The sequence below is a fragment of the Mesoplodon densirostris genome, chromosome 6 (assembly GCF_025265405.1).
Source record: "Mesoplodon densirostris isolate mMesDen1 chromosome 6, mMesDen1 primary haplotype, whole genome shotgun sequence".
Lineage (NCBI taxonomy): Eukaryota > Metazoa > Chordata > Mammalia > Artiodactyla > Ziphiidae > Mesoplodon > Mesoplodon densirostris.
The window spans coordinates 50,106,697-50,121,655 of NC_082666.1; positions in this window are offsets into that span (position 1 = coordinate 50,106,697).

The window sequence follows — 14,959 nt, forward strand, 5'->3', positions numbered from 1 at the left end:
CCCAACATCTCAAAACTGGTTGCTGGAAATTCACACCTCCCAGCCCCACTCCCAATTGCTTGCCATTTTGTTGTTTGTGTACATGAGTGCATTTTTCTAGGTGGAGCTAGAAATATATAGCTTTTATCAGAATATCAGTATAATCCATGAACCGTGCAAAAATCTAAGACATATTGAATATAATTTTGAAAATATGTTATCTTCATGCACATTAGATTATGCCCATTGCCCACTTAACATTCTCATAAGGCATGCCTATCAAAGGGACCTAGTATTCCATTATAAGAATATGATGATATTTACATTAAATTCCTGAATTGTTGGATTTCAGATTTTTTTTCTGTATAGATTACTGTAATGAAAAAATGCAGTGAACATTCTTGAAAGCAAATACATGAACTCGTATCTAACCATTTCCCTGTGCTAATTTCTTTGGAGTGGAGTTTTGGGGTCAAATAGAAAAGTCATTGTTAAAATTATAGATATATACTGTCCTTTTCTGTTACATTTATGCTTTTAAAAAGTGTGTGTGTATACAATTTAAAAAATTTTACTTAACCCATATAAAATAATGGAACAGCTTTTTAGGTTTTTTGACAAAACACCAGAATAATGTGCCATGAATAATAAGTAAAGCTTTAAATTCAGCTGCATTGATGCTGTCGTACAGGTGAGATTTAAGTATACAGATATTTCTGCTGTGATTGTACAATGTTAATTTCTATTCCTTTGCTCTAAGTTTCCATATTTAATTCAGTAGAATAATTTAATGGCTTTTTAGTTTGCTGATTTTTCAGTATGTAAGGGCTTTTTAAGGGAAGCAAACATTTTAATAGTAAGCAGTGTTGTACTGTATAAAAAATAAGACAGGAAATTAAATAAATTTTCTTAGAAAGAACATAAGAATGACAAGATTATGGAGTGTTAGTGAGAAATGGGAAAATCAAGGGAGAATCACTATAGTACAAGGCATTGTCTAGTTGTCAAATAGAAGAAAGAAAAATTCCAGAGGGTCCAGAAAATACTCCAGGGCAGACCTTACATGTTTTTGATAAGGTCAATGAGCTCTAGTATCAAGTATCAAAGCAAGGAACTGTGTAGTAGGTTGAATGCTTGGATCCAAGCCTTTTTCCCTCCCTACATCCACACTCTCGTCATGACCTATCATGGGAATAGTGAAGTCTCCACTCCTTGACTTTGGGCTTAGCTATGTGATTTGTTTGGCCAGTGGTATATAGACAGAAACAATAGTTTACCAGACTCAAATTTAGCCTTTAAGAAACCTTGCTCATTTCCACTTCTCCTCTTGGGCCTCAGCCGTCCCATGAGGCAAGCATGCCCTGGCTAGCCTACTGGTTCTTGGGGGATGATGATAAACAGATGGAGGAGAGGCAACCAGCCAACAGGCAACATGAAGCAGAGCTGCCTCAAATACTGCAGCCTGAAACTTAGGCGCCCCAGGTGATCTACAAACTCATGAGCAAGAAATACATGCTTATTTGTTGTGTAACACTGATATTTTGTAGTTGTTTGTTTTGTAGCATTATGGTAACAATATTTAAACAGAGACTCAGATTTTCTTTACAGAGCTAATGTTTCAAGCACCAACTTCCTATGGGTTCACCTAAGTCAGAGGGAAGTACATAGACAGCAAAGAAACTAATCATCAAGGAAAGGAAGCAATAGATTCAGCAGGGCATTCTGGAAAGCAAAACAGTACAGCAATAACAAGCTGGAATGCTGTGAACTGGATAGGCGCCTTCAGCTGTGTTAGCCTCAGCTATTCAATGTTCTTAATGATTTTTTGTTGTTGTTCAATAGAGTTAGTTAACAACATTAGAAAATTTGGAAGGAATCAAAAATCCAATTTCTGGCTTTCCTGGAAAGGTCAAAAGCAATAGCAAGACTAGGAATGTTGTCCCTCAATGCAATAATTGGCTGAGGTTGAGTAGAAGCCACCTTCTCAAGATGGCCTGAGCTCTCTTGTTTACCCAGCACTCACCTACATATCTTTCTCAGTTAGCCATGTGCATATGTCTACTTATGTGGTTTTGTAAGAATGAAAATAGAATTCTTATCAAATATGCCTGGTGCAAAGAAGGTACTCATTAACAGTATGCTTTATTTTTGAGTATTCAGTAAATAGTAAGTCACTTAATAGTAGCAATTTATGTAGTATATTTCCTGTGACATACATTTTAATCAGTGAAAATGCATCCTTTAAATCCTCTCTGATTTGTATTTAGGTATCCACTGGTCTAAAAGAACAGAATGAGATTTCATGAAACCTAGGTGATATTGAATTGTGTACCCACCTAAGGTGTCTTCTTAATTAATTTGATAAGAAGAAAATAAATTGCTAATCATATTTTCACTTATATCAATTGGTTCACACCCCTCCACTAAGTTGAGAGAGCTTAACTACAGTAATACATTAGATTTGTTGAGTGGTTACACGTCACAGAGGAGCTTCGTGTTTATTATGTAACTTCATCTTTAACATGGAATTCCAATATCCAATAGATATTTAAACTTGAAAGAAATAATACAACTCCTCAAACAGAAAAAAACTACCATCACATTTAAGCTAATTTACTTTGACCGATTTATCAAATACTTCATGAATATCTCCTAATTCAGGTACTTTTCTAGGTACTGGAAATATTGAAGTAAATATTAGCTACCATTTACTAAACTCTCATTGTATTACATTCTTCTTTTTTCTAAAGGAAAAAAAAAATAACAATCCTTGTTATCAACATAGTATTTTTCAAAGCTACAACCTAGTGAAAAAAAGGATATATACAGTCTGCAATCACTTTCAGACCTCAGCACTGCCAGATAATGCAGGTAACTCATTCATTACCTGTTGTAATTCATCAACCTAAGTTTGAGATTCTCAACTCAATCAGATTCCAACGCCATATTTATGTCCTACATCCTCCTTTGTATGATGACAAGTATCATGAACAGGTTCCAAGGTATTGCCTTGCCAAGACTGATAAAGGGCAAACTGGATCTCAGTCCATTAGAGGCATCATTAGAAATGTATGATGGAGAAGGAAATTATATTTATAAGAACTCTCAGGGAGAGAGTCTATATATTTGGGAGGAGTTTTTTGATGCCCAATCCCCCATCCTCTACAGTCAGCCTTTCACCATGGGCTGGTGTGGTTAACTTTCCATTCATTCATTCTTTCATTTATTTATTTATTTTTTACTTTCCTTTCTTGAGCTGAGTTCAGAGCTGAACTGTTTGGAGGTTTAGAGGGGGAATCAAACGTTGATTGTAATTAGAGATCCTGCTTTTTCTTTCTTGTTAGTTTCACCTCTCCACCAAACGTTGAATAAATATACAATAAATGTGTAAGGAATGTTAACTTGAAGAAGTATCCTCAATCCCAATGCAGGTTCAAAGACTTTGTTTCCTAATGTAACAAATGGAAGTGGGTAAGGCCTCCTTTTTCCTGGGGAAAAATGCATTCAGGAAGAAAAATCTGAGGAGAACTCTTGAGAAAAAAAAAATCAGCAACAAAATGATTGTTTTGGCACTTTTAAGTCTCATGATCTCCTTTAGCTGCATATGAGAAAATAACTAAAGCAGGATCTGATTCTGGTTTGCTGAACTCAAACCTCTCTTCCTCTTTTTCCTTTCCCCGATTTCCCTTACCTTCTCACTCAACCTGCATTCATTCCTCCAACCTCACTTCTGGAAAATTGGTAGTGTAAAATCTTCTGCCATGGGTGAAATTTGGACAAAGAGAGAAAGAGATTAAATAGGGGAAGTCTATTCCACTTTCTTTTCCTCAGCCCAAGCTCTCTGAAAAGATATTGTCCTTACTTTTCAGATGAGAAAACAGAGGTAGAAAACCTCTGTTAAAAATCATCTGACTTCTGCTTTTATTAGAAATGAGAATGAGAGTTTCTGCTCTTGGTTCAGTATCTTGCCACTTATACTTGCCTCATTTTTGTAAATCTGAATGACTCTTATTGGAACGTTACCAGTTTGTAAAATAAGAAAGCTCTCATAACAGTTTAAAAACCATTTTCATGCCTTTAGATACCAATAACTACAATTTTAACATGCTATTTTATTTGTTCAGCTGTTAGCCCATAATATTTTCCAAATAAAAATGAATAATTCAGTGCTTCTTAAAGTTTTGTATTGGAAATGCTCCAGGATTTTCACACACAAAAGCTGTTTTTTTCATCCTTGAAGACTTAAACTAAGTTTCCTTAATACCACTCTGTAAATTTCAAGAGCTGGCCCTTAGTGTATGGCAAAATCATAGTTGTTTATTCAGAAACATTAGTGTAAATAAAGTGAATAGCATTTGGAAATTAAATATATATCCTAATGGTAATTTTCTGATAATAGTTTTATATAAATATTTCTGATTTTATCTTTTGTATTTGTGGTGTTTAGCAAAGGGGAAAAAGTAGATAAAGCATAATGAAGCAGGGTAGTCTTAAAACTCTGGCAAACAAAGGACAGTGTAGCAAATACAACCACTGCTTTCGAACTTCTAGGATTGTATGATGGAAGGGGCAAAGGTTGATGTAAAAGAGGCAGTGGGTATCCACTCTGATGATGCATTACTGTGTGAGGAGCTAATAATATATTTTTTTTGGATTTTGTGGAGAAGGCCTAAGAAATATTTGCTCAGAAATGATTTTATTCTCAGTCATTTCAGTCATTGTTAGGGTTGCCAGGTCAAATATGTGATGCTGAGTTATATCCATTTCAGATACAGTATGTAAGTATAATAAAACAATTTTATTTTACAATAAATAAAATTACAATAAAAGTATTTTTAGATAAGTATGCCCCATATAATATTTAGGGGGCATACTTATATTATATGTAAATATTATATGGGGCATACTTATCTAAATAAATATTATATGGGGCATACTTATCTAAAAATACTTTTATTGTTTATCTGAAATTTAATTTGACATTCTGTGTTTTTATTTGCTAAATCTGGCAAGCCTCGTCACTGAATCTCTGAGAATATGGCAGGACTTAGCATATGGGAATTATGAAGCATGGTATGAGACATTAGGAAAAAGGATCAGGTGCAAAAAAAAAGGTGCTTTTTAATATGCACTTAATATGCAATAAAATAGACATATGTGTAAAAATTGAAATTTTGGAGAACAGAAATCCTGAGAAGTTTATCATGATCAGAAGATGACAGAGGAAAATCAGTAGTCAAAATTTCAATATTAATGATTTAAAATATGTCATTGATCTCTTTAGGTAATATGTTACTGATTTTTATTTAGTGATTAAAAACATCCCTTCCATAGGCCTATTCTTTTAATCCTATTTCCCCATGAAATCTCAAATCACTACAGGTTTCATTTTTTTTCACACAGTAGTTTTGGGGAAGATGCTCTCTAAAGTTCAAAGGAAACAATGGTATAGTGTTAATTGGGTCAGCCTATGCATAGGGTCTTTATCTTTACTCTGGTAGGAAATGAGGAAATCCACATATTAATGAAGACATCACATTCTTTTGTTGTTGTTGGGGCAAAGGTATCCCAGTTTTAGATGGTTTTTATTTGAGCAAAACTGTATTGTACATTTTGTGTAAAATCTAGCAAGTGCAGTTGTTGCCTGAAGGGTGATTTGCTCAAAATGGAATGGCAGATGGTACATGGTGATGTATTACTATAATCTAAAATATTTTGCATTATCCTCATCACCATTATCGTGCTTTAAACTTGTCTAGAATTGTCTGATCAAGAGCCATTGCCCACAATATTTTCTCATCTGGGATACCATCTTTACCCGCTTTTTACCAGCCTGAACTCAGCTCATCTTTTAATGGTCATTTCAAAGGCTTTATGGACCCTCTTTTACTCTCCAAATCTCCAGGATCATTTTCTACTGATTCCTCTAGCCCTAATCACGGAGTGTTAGAGGTGGAAAATACCATGTCAGGTTTAATCCCCTTATTTTAAAGAGGAAGATGCCCAGAAAGGTTAACAAATGGAGTCAAGATTGAACAACCATTTCGAGGTTGGATTTTTTTGAAAATAATGTTTTTTAAATTTAGGGCCCTTTCCACTCTCTCATGCTCTTTCACTTCATCATATAAACTACTCCTTTGGATTTATATTTATAGACTTATCAACCCAGAAAGAAACTGGTATTCAGTATTATACTATTCATTATTTTATAGTTGTTATTTCTCTAACCAACCAGATTCAAGATTTTTATGACAGACATGTGTTTCAAACTCTTTTATAGCTAGAACAGAGATGGCAAATACATTTTTTTGCAATTTATCCTAATAGTTGCCTGAAAGAATAGTTTAGGTAGGACTTTGAAACCTCAAAAGCCTGCCATTTTGAATTAGAGATGGCTACCTTAATTATTCACTATGACATTGTACATTGTTGGTCATGAAGAATGAATTAAGGACCAAGGTATATGTGAAAAAACAGTCTTAGACTCTTGGCATTTATCATATTTAAAATGCAAAATTGCTTATGTGTAAACTGAGCCTTAAGTAGTACAACTAATATGTGGAAGAATAGGGATTTAATCCTAGTTTTTCTAATGCTAAATTCCATTCTAGATAAACAATTTTTTTAATTTAATTTTTATTTTATATTCAGTATATTTGATTTACAATGTTGAGTTAGGAGTTTGGGATTAACATGTACACACTACTATATATAAAATAGATAATCAACAAGGATCTACAGTAGCACAGGGAACTCTACCCAATATTTTGTAATAACCTATATGGGAAAAGAATCTGACAAAGAATAGATAAATGTAAAGGTATAACTGAATCACTTTGCTGTATACCTGAAACTAACACAACATTGTAAATCAACTATATTCCAATATAAAATAAAAATTAAATAAAAAAATAAATGTTTATTAATAATCAAAATAGGCCTACATTAATTACAGCTTGTATATACACTCTTTCCCACAATTCCACTTGTAATATTGAAAGGAGAATGGTCATTACAATGTTTAAAGTGTCTTTAAACATCTCCTTAGTGACCAGATGGGAGCCCAGTGGGTTCAACCTGCAGCTCCTGAAGGAAAGGAGGAAACAAGGTTAACTTTCAAAAACTATTCCTCTGATTTAGAATTACTCTGAATGATACTCAGGCTAACCTCAGAAAGAACACCAGGGGACTATTCCTGCCAATGATTGGAACAACACCTAATCCTTAATGATTGAGAAAAATGAAGAAAGTATGTTGTATTTTAAATAAGGCATTGATTTGTTGAGAAAATAATGATTTTTTCACGGCAAGACCAAATAATATCATTACCTCAAATAATAGATGGAGTGTTGACATTCTTTTTCTTAGTATTTAGTAGATAGTAGACCAATTTTAGGGTCTCCTGTGGAGTTGTTTGTAATACAATTCAAAGACAATTATGTAGTACAACCCCTGTAGCTTTCTTTAATGCAGAGACATCCTGGAGTGTTTTCCCATTCCCAACATAAAGTGTAAGCAGTTTTCAATTAGAGAGCATGCCCCAGTGAAAAGATAAAAGTTTAGATCTGAATGAATCTATCGACTCTACCATATCAGATTCCAGCTGAGAAAGAATTATAAATTGACTTGTGTGATGACTAAACTGGAATGTGTGGATTTTTATTTCGGTATTGAGGGTTTTGTTGTTATTGTTTTCTGCTTCTGAAAGTAGACCCATAGACCTTCATCCCTCAGTCACAGACAAGAGCTCAGCTCTGAAAGATAGCTTCTGACAAGCATCCAAGTTCTAAATCATGGATTTCTTTAGCTGTAAGTCATTATGTGGCAATTATTAAATCAATGTGGCATTTAACAGAAAACCAGAGCAATTTTATCAGAAGTCCAACAGAGCCTATCTCTGGTCTGTTAAAATCCCAGTATCAGTATTTTATCCTAGGTTGAACATTGGAGAGGGTTGTATAGATATGAGCTGTCCATTGCAGAGAGATGGTGTGGAGAATACATGACATCAGTGTGGAGAAGGAAGTGCAGTTGACCCTTGAACAACATGGGTTTTACGGGCACCCACCCTTTGAGCAGTAGAAAATCCTAGTATAACTTATAATCAGCCTTCTATGTATCTGTATCCATGGTTCACTGTATCCATTGTTCCTCCTTATTTGCAGTTCCTCCTTATTTGTGGCCCAGCATCCATGGATTCAAACAACCACCCACAGAGTAGTAACTGTAGTGTAGTGCTTACTATTGCAAAAAATCCCATGTAAGTGAACTCACTACAGTTCAAACTTGTGTTGTTCAAGGGTCAGCTGTAGTCCTAGAAGTATGTTGGGTATTTTTTGACATTATTTACTAATGACTAGTTTGGAGCTATTAAGGTACAAGTAACCCTAGCAGGAAGAATTAATTTCTTTAAACTCATTTACAGTGAGATGTAAATGGTTCATATAAGACCTTATGTTTATGCAGACATTCTCAATTTAATCAACAACAAATATTTAGTGAGCATTCATTCTGTTCCAGGTACTATGCAGATACTAGAGATACTGGAACAAACAGGACACAAGTCCCTGCCCTCTAGGAGGTCATAGTTTAAGAGGAAGGTATGACAAGTAAGTAGATAAATACCTTCAAGTAGTGATGCTCTGACAGAGATAAGCACACAGTGCTAAGGGAGCACAAAGCAAGGGCATGTAGCTTGGGGCAGCGAGGGGAGCAGAGAAGGCTTCCTGGAGAATCTGTCTCAGGCTCAGTGTTACTTAGACTAGGAATGCCCTGCATCTCTGAAGAAAGTGGAGCTTGGGAAGAAAATGGTAAAGCAAAGAGGAGTGGGAGGTTATTTCAATGAATCTTTGCAGAAGACATGTGTGATCAAGAAATAATGGCTCCCTGAGGACATGTACCTTGTCTGTCTTCTTTATCTCTGCATTTCCTGAATTTCAAAGACTAGCTAGCACAGAGTGGACAGTGAATACATATCTGTTGAATGAATACAATAATAGAATGTTTACAGGTACAGATCTAAACAGAAGAAGATGTTATGGTAAAGTGTAAGGAGTATTAATTAGGCAAACAATCAAAGTCCTAGAGTCTGGTCCCAGCCTGCAGTGATTTAATTGTCATCAATTCTACAAGGGCCAAATTTGCTCACCTGTACAATGAGTTTAGATTACATAATCTAAGGTCCCTTGACATCTGGAATGTATAACATGATTCTATTGATACTTCTGTGAAAAAAAAGCATAAAGTCTTATTATGCTTTTAGAAAATTATTTCTAAGTGATTTTACAGAGTGATTAAGTTGGTTTTTCAATAGTACATGATCTTAATATAATAATATAAAATTTAACATGATAAAAAGAAGGTGGTTCTTCAAACTGTATTGTAGTGGACACATATTTTGATTGCTCCCAGGAGACGAACATTAATTTTAATTTTTAGGAAAGTTACTATAGTTTTTTAAAGAAAAAAAAGTAATTCATTTAGAAGATACAATAACAAGCTCAGAGATATTTGTTATATTGTAAAATAAATAATAAGCTTAATTGGAAAGGTTGGGCAGGACACCCCAAATACTATCAGATGTTGCATTCAGCAAATGAATAATCCAGGGAATATCTGTCCACAGTTTTAGGATGGCATTTGGCCATTGGGTCTGTTCTTAGAAACACAGGTATCCTCTGACTCTATTACCTTAATATTATAGGAAGGCCCTAGAATTCATTGAGATTTATCTAGAACTTCAGTTTTGATAGAAGTGGATTCAGAAAGGCTAATAAATATTCTAACGTTTGGTAAAGGGAAGATGGACACTACTCTGAGTACCTTGTAGATGCTGCTTTGTTCTTTCATGGATGTTGCTATTAAGAAACCTGAGATGGAGAGATATACTATGTTCTTGAATTGGAAGAATCAGCATTGTGAAAATGACTATACTACCCAAAGTAATCTACAGATTCAGTGCAAGGCCTACCAAACTACCAATGGCATTTTCCACAGAACTAGAACAAAAAATTGCACAATTTGCATGGAAACAGAAAAGACCCCGAATAGCCAAAACAATCTTGAGAAAGAAAAACAGAGCTGGAGGAATCAGGCTCCTGGACTTCAGACTATACCACAAAGCTACAGTAATCAAGACAGTTTATGGTAATATCACAATAACAGAAATATAGATTAATGGAACAGGATAAAAAGCCCAGAGATAGACTCATATACCTGTGGTCACCTTATCTTTGATAAAGGAAGCAAGAATATACAATGGAGAAAAGACAGCCTCTTCAATAAGTGGTGCTGGGAAAATGGACTGCTACATGTAAAAGAATGAAATTAGAACACTCTCTAACACCATACACAAAAATAAACTCAAAATGGATTAAAGACCTAAATGTAAGGCCAGACACTGTAAAACTCTTAGAGGAAAACACAGGCAGACACTCTATGACATAAATCACAGCAAGATCCTTTTTGACCCACCTCCTAGAGAAGTGGAAATAAAAACAAAACTAAACAAATGGGACCTAATGAAACTTAAAAGCTTTTGCACAGCAAAGGAAACCATAAACAAGATGAAAAGACAAACCTCTGAGTGAGAGAAAATATTTGCAAACAAAGCAGCTGACAAAGGAATAATCTCCAAAATATACAAGCAACTCATGCAGCTCAATATAAAAAAAACAAACAATCCAATCCAAAAGTGGGCAGTAGACCTAAATAGACATTTCTCCAAAGATGATATACAGATTGCCAACAAACACATGGAAAGATGTTCAACATCACTAATCATTAGAGAAATGTAAATCAAAACTACAGTGAGGTATCACTTCATACCCGTTAGAGTGGGCATCATCAAAAAATCTACAAACAATAAATGCTGGAGAGGGTGTGGAGAAAAGGGAACCCTCTTGCACTGTTGGTGGGAATGTAAATTGATACAGCCACTATGGAGAACATTATGGAGGTTCTGAGAAAACTAAAAATAGAACTACCATACGACCAACGATCCCACTACTGGACATATACCCTGAGAAAACCATAATTCAAAAAGAGTCATGTACCACAGTGTTCATTGCATCACTATTTACAATAGCCAGGACATGGAAGCAACCTAAGTGTCCATCAACAGATGAGTGGATAAAGAAGATGTGGCACATACATACAAGGGAATATTACTTGGCCATAAAAAGAAATGAAATTGAGTTGTTTGTAGTGAGGTGGATGGACCTAGAGTCTGTCATACAGAGTGAAGTAAGTCAGAAAGAGAAAAACAAATACTGTATGCTAACACATATGTATGGAATCCAAGAAAAAAATTGGTTCTGATGAACATAGGGGCAGGACAGGAATAAAGACACAGATGTAGAGAATGGACTTGAGGACAAGGGGAGGGGGAAGGGTAAGCTGGGACGACTTTAAGAGAGTAGCACTGACATATATACACTACCAAATGTAAAATAGCTAGATAGTTGGAAGCAGCTGCATGGCACAGGGAGATCAGCTCGGTGCTTGGTGACCACCTAAAGGGGTGGGATAAGGAGGGAGGGAGGGGATATGGTGATATACGTATGCATATAGCTGATTCACTTTGTTATACAGCAGAAACTAACACAACACTGTAAAGCAATTATACTCCAATAAGGATGTTAAAAAAAAAAAAAAGAACCTGATGCCACCCTGACATTTGATTCATTGTAAGTCAGTTATTTTTTCTGGTTGGGTACTCAAAGAATTATTTCTTTGTTTTTAAAGTCTAATAATTTTATTAGTATATATCTTGATGTTTTGAGTCACTTCTCCGTAATATGGTTTGCCTTTCCAATATAAAATTTTAAATTTCATCATTGTATTATTCACTCTATTATTTTAACAGCTTTGTTGAGATGTAATTTACATACCATGATGTTCACCAGTTTAAAATGGACAATTCCATTGCTTTTTAAAAAATATACTAACGGAGTTCTGTAACCATTACCAAAGTCTGCTTTTACGACACTTCATTATCCCCCAAAGAAACCTCGTACCCATTAGCAGCCACTCCCATTTCCCCTCACATGTAAGACTAATCTATTCTCTGTCTCTATAAATTTGCTATTCTGGATGTTTCATATAAATAGGACTAAACAATATGTGGTCTTTTGTGACATTGTAGCAAGAGGAAATTTTTGAATTCTGTTGCTTTTGGTTTCCCTTAGCCATTTCCTGTGAGTTCTTTCTGTGATGACCTATAATCATAGCTTTCTATTTGATCTCAGTACTTTTCAAGGGGTTCCTACTTCTGGAAGGTCACCTCTTCCTGAAACTAAATATTTACTGTTCATTTCTAAGAACTGCCACTACTAGATTCCCCCCACACATACTCCTCATCTGAACTTGTCTGTTGTCATGGAGGTTTGTTTGTCTTAGCTACTGTATTAGTTTCCTAGGGCTTCTATTACAAATGACCACAAATTGGATATAGCTTAGAAAATGGAAATTTATTATCTCACAGTTTTGGAGGCCAGAAGTTCAAAACCAAGCTGTTGGCATAGCCATGCTCCCTCCATGAACCTAGAGAAGGACCCTTCCTTGCCACTTCTAGCTTCTCCTGGCTGCCAGCAATCCTTGGCATTCCTTGGCTTGTGGCTGCATAATTTAATCTCTGCCTCTGTCTCCACATGGCTGTTTTCCCTCTCTAAGGTCTGTATCTAAACTTTCCTTTTCTTATTGGAATATCAGTCATTATACTAGGGCCTACTCTAATCTGATATGCCCTCAACTTGATTACATCTACAAAGACCTTATTTCCAAATAAGGTCCCATTCATGGGTTCTGGGTAAACGTGAATTTTTCAGGGACACTATTTAACCCAGTAGAGTTGGATTTGTCCCTGCTTGCATGAAGTTTGAGGATTCTCCTCTCTTTTTATTACAATCTCAGTATTTGTAATTTACAGGGATTTCCCCCCCAACTTTATTAGTCATGCTACCGTTTTCAGAAGGATAAATGGTAAAATGCATAAATGGTAACTGGCTGCCAGAGACCTACCGTATTCTTTCCTCAGATTTTGACACACAATGTTCTATATTGCTGGGCAGCTTTCACATAACATCTATAGTACCTTGTGAATATATTTATAGGTTTGGCATTCTAAATAGGAACCCTCTTTATACACAGTGAAGTTGGCCCTAGGGAGCTTTCAGCTAAAAGAGAATCCTTCATACCCTGATTACAATTTTGAACAGTATGGAAGAATAGCTAGCTTTTTTAGATTGTCTACTGGATATAAGAGCTCATGTTTCTAATGCCTTCTCAGTTATCAAGAATTAGGGTATTTATTTGTCTCTTGCTTTTAACATCCCAAGTAGTTTTTAATTTAGATTATATTAAGACATGTCAGAAGAGTCTACAATGGAATTTTTTTTTTTTTTCGCGGTACACGAACCTCTCACTGCTGTGGCCTCTCCCGTTGCGGGGCACAGGCTCCAGATGCGCAGGCCCAGCAGCCATGGCTCACGGGCCCAGCCGCTCCGCGGCACGTGGGATCCTTCCAGACCGGGGCACGAACCTGCGTCCCCTGCGTCGGCAGGCGGACTCCCAACCACTGCGCCACCAGGGAAGCCCTACAATGAAATATTTCTATCACAACAAATAATTCAGAGGATTAATATACCCTTAACTTTTAGGCTTTACTAGGCATAACTCTAAGAGGCCAAGATCATTTATTTAGAAGGAATTTAAATGTAGGGGTGTAAACATTTTTACACACATTCAGCCACTGAGAATAGAGATGCTGGGAATCCAAAATTAACAGGCCAAAAGGAATCAAAGGGTGACTCATGAACTATTGTGTGAAATGCCTTCAAAACAAACATTTCCTATATTATTGTTTGTCGTGTTCTTACTTTAGAGTACAAGTAAAGGAGATTTAATGAAAAAAGTTGAAAAATGTTTATTCCTCTATGCTTCTGGTTACTAGATATAAAAATATACTGTATACCACTTCCTTGATATAGGAGCTGTGTTAGCTGACCTGTCTAATTAGTTTCCTGATCATTGGTGGAATGCTGTAATTTATTAATTCCACAAATATTTATTGAATGCCACTTGGGTACTAGGCTCTATTCTAGATTTTGGGGAAACAGTGGTAAATAAGAGAAATCAACTGCCTGCTCTCAGGAAACTTGCATTCTAGTGGGTAAGAAAAATAAGTAACAAGTCAACAATAAATATTAAAATATCAGGTAATAATTGAGGCTTTATAAAGAATAGCAAAATGAATAAGGTCTGAAAATCTAATGTATAACATGATATATAACATGATGGATATAGTTGATAACACTATTGTATAATTGAAATTTTCCAAGACAGAGTAGAACTTATACATTAACATACACATACACACACATATATATAAGTAAATATATATTTATATAGCTCTCACATACATATATATTACCTAGTTTAACTAGATGGGAGGAATCCTTTTACAATATATATGTTATCAAATCATCATGATGTATACGTAAAATATCTTACAATTTTATTTGTCAGTTATACTTCAATAAAGCTAAAAAAAAGAATTTCAAAGAAGCTGAAAAAAAGAAAAAAGGACATCAAGAGTGACAGGAGATTATTTTATCTAGGGTGGTTATAGAAGGTCTTTTTAAAGGGGTAAAAATTAAACAGTAACTGAATGATGTGAAGAAATGAACTAGACAAAGATTTGGGAAAAGAGCATTCTGAATCCATAGTAATATTTCAAAGGATAATAAGAATGCAGAGGCTGCTGGAATGAATTGAGTAAAGGAAACAATAGTGTCTGATGATAGTTGTGAGATCTGTTAAGGCTTCTATAGCCATGGTAAGTGTGGATTTATTTTAAGTGTGATGGAAAGCTATTGGATACTTTTGAACAGGAGTATGGTATAATCTGATTTCTTTCACTGCTAGATAAGAGATAAAGTGTAGGGGACAATGGTGGAATTAGGGAGGCCAGTTAGGATGC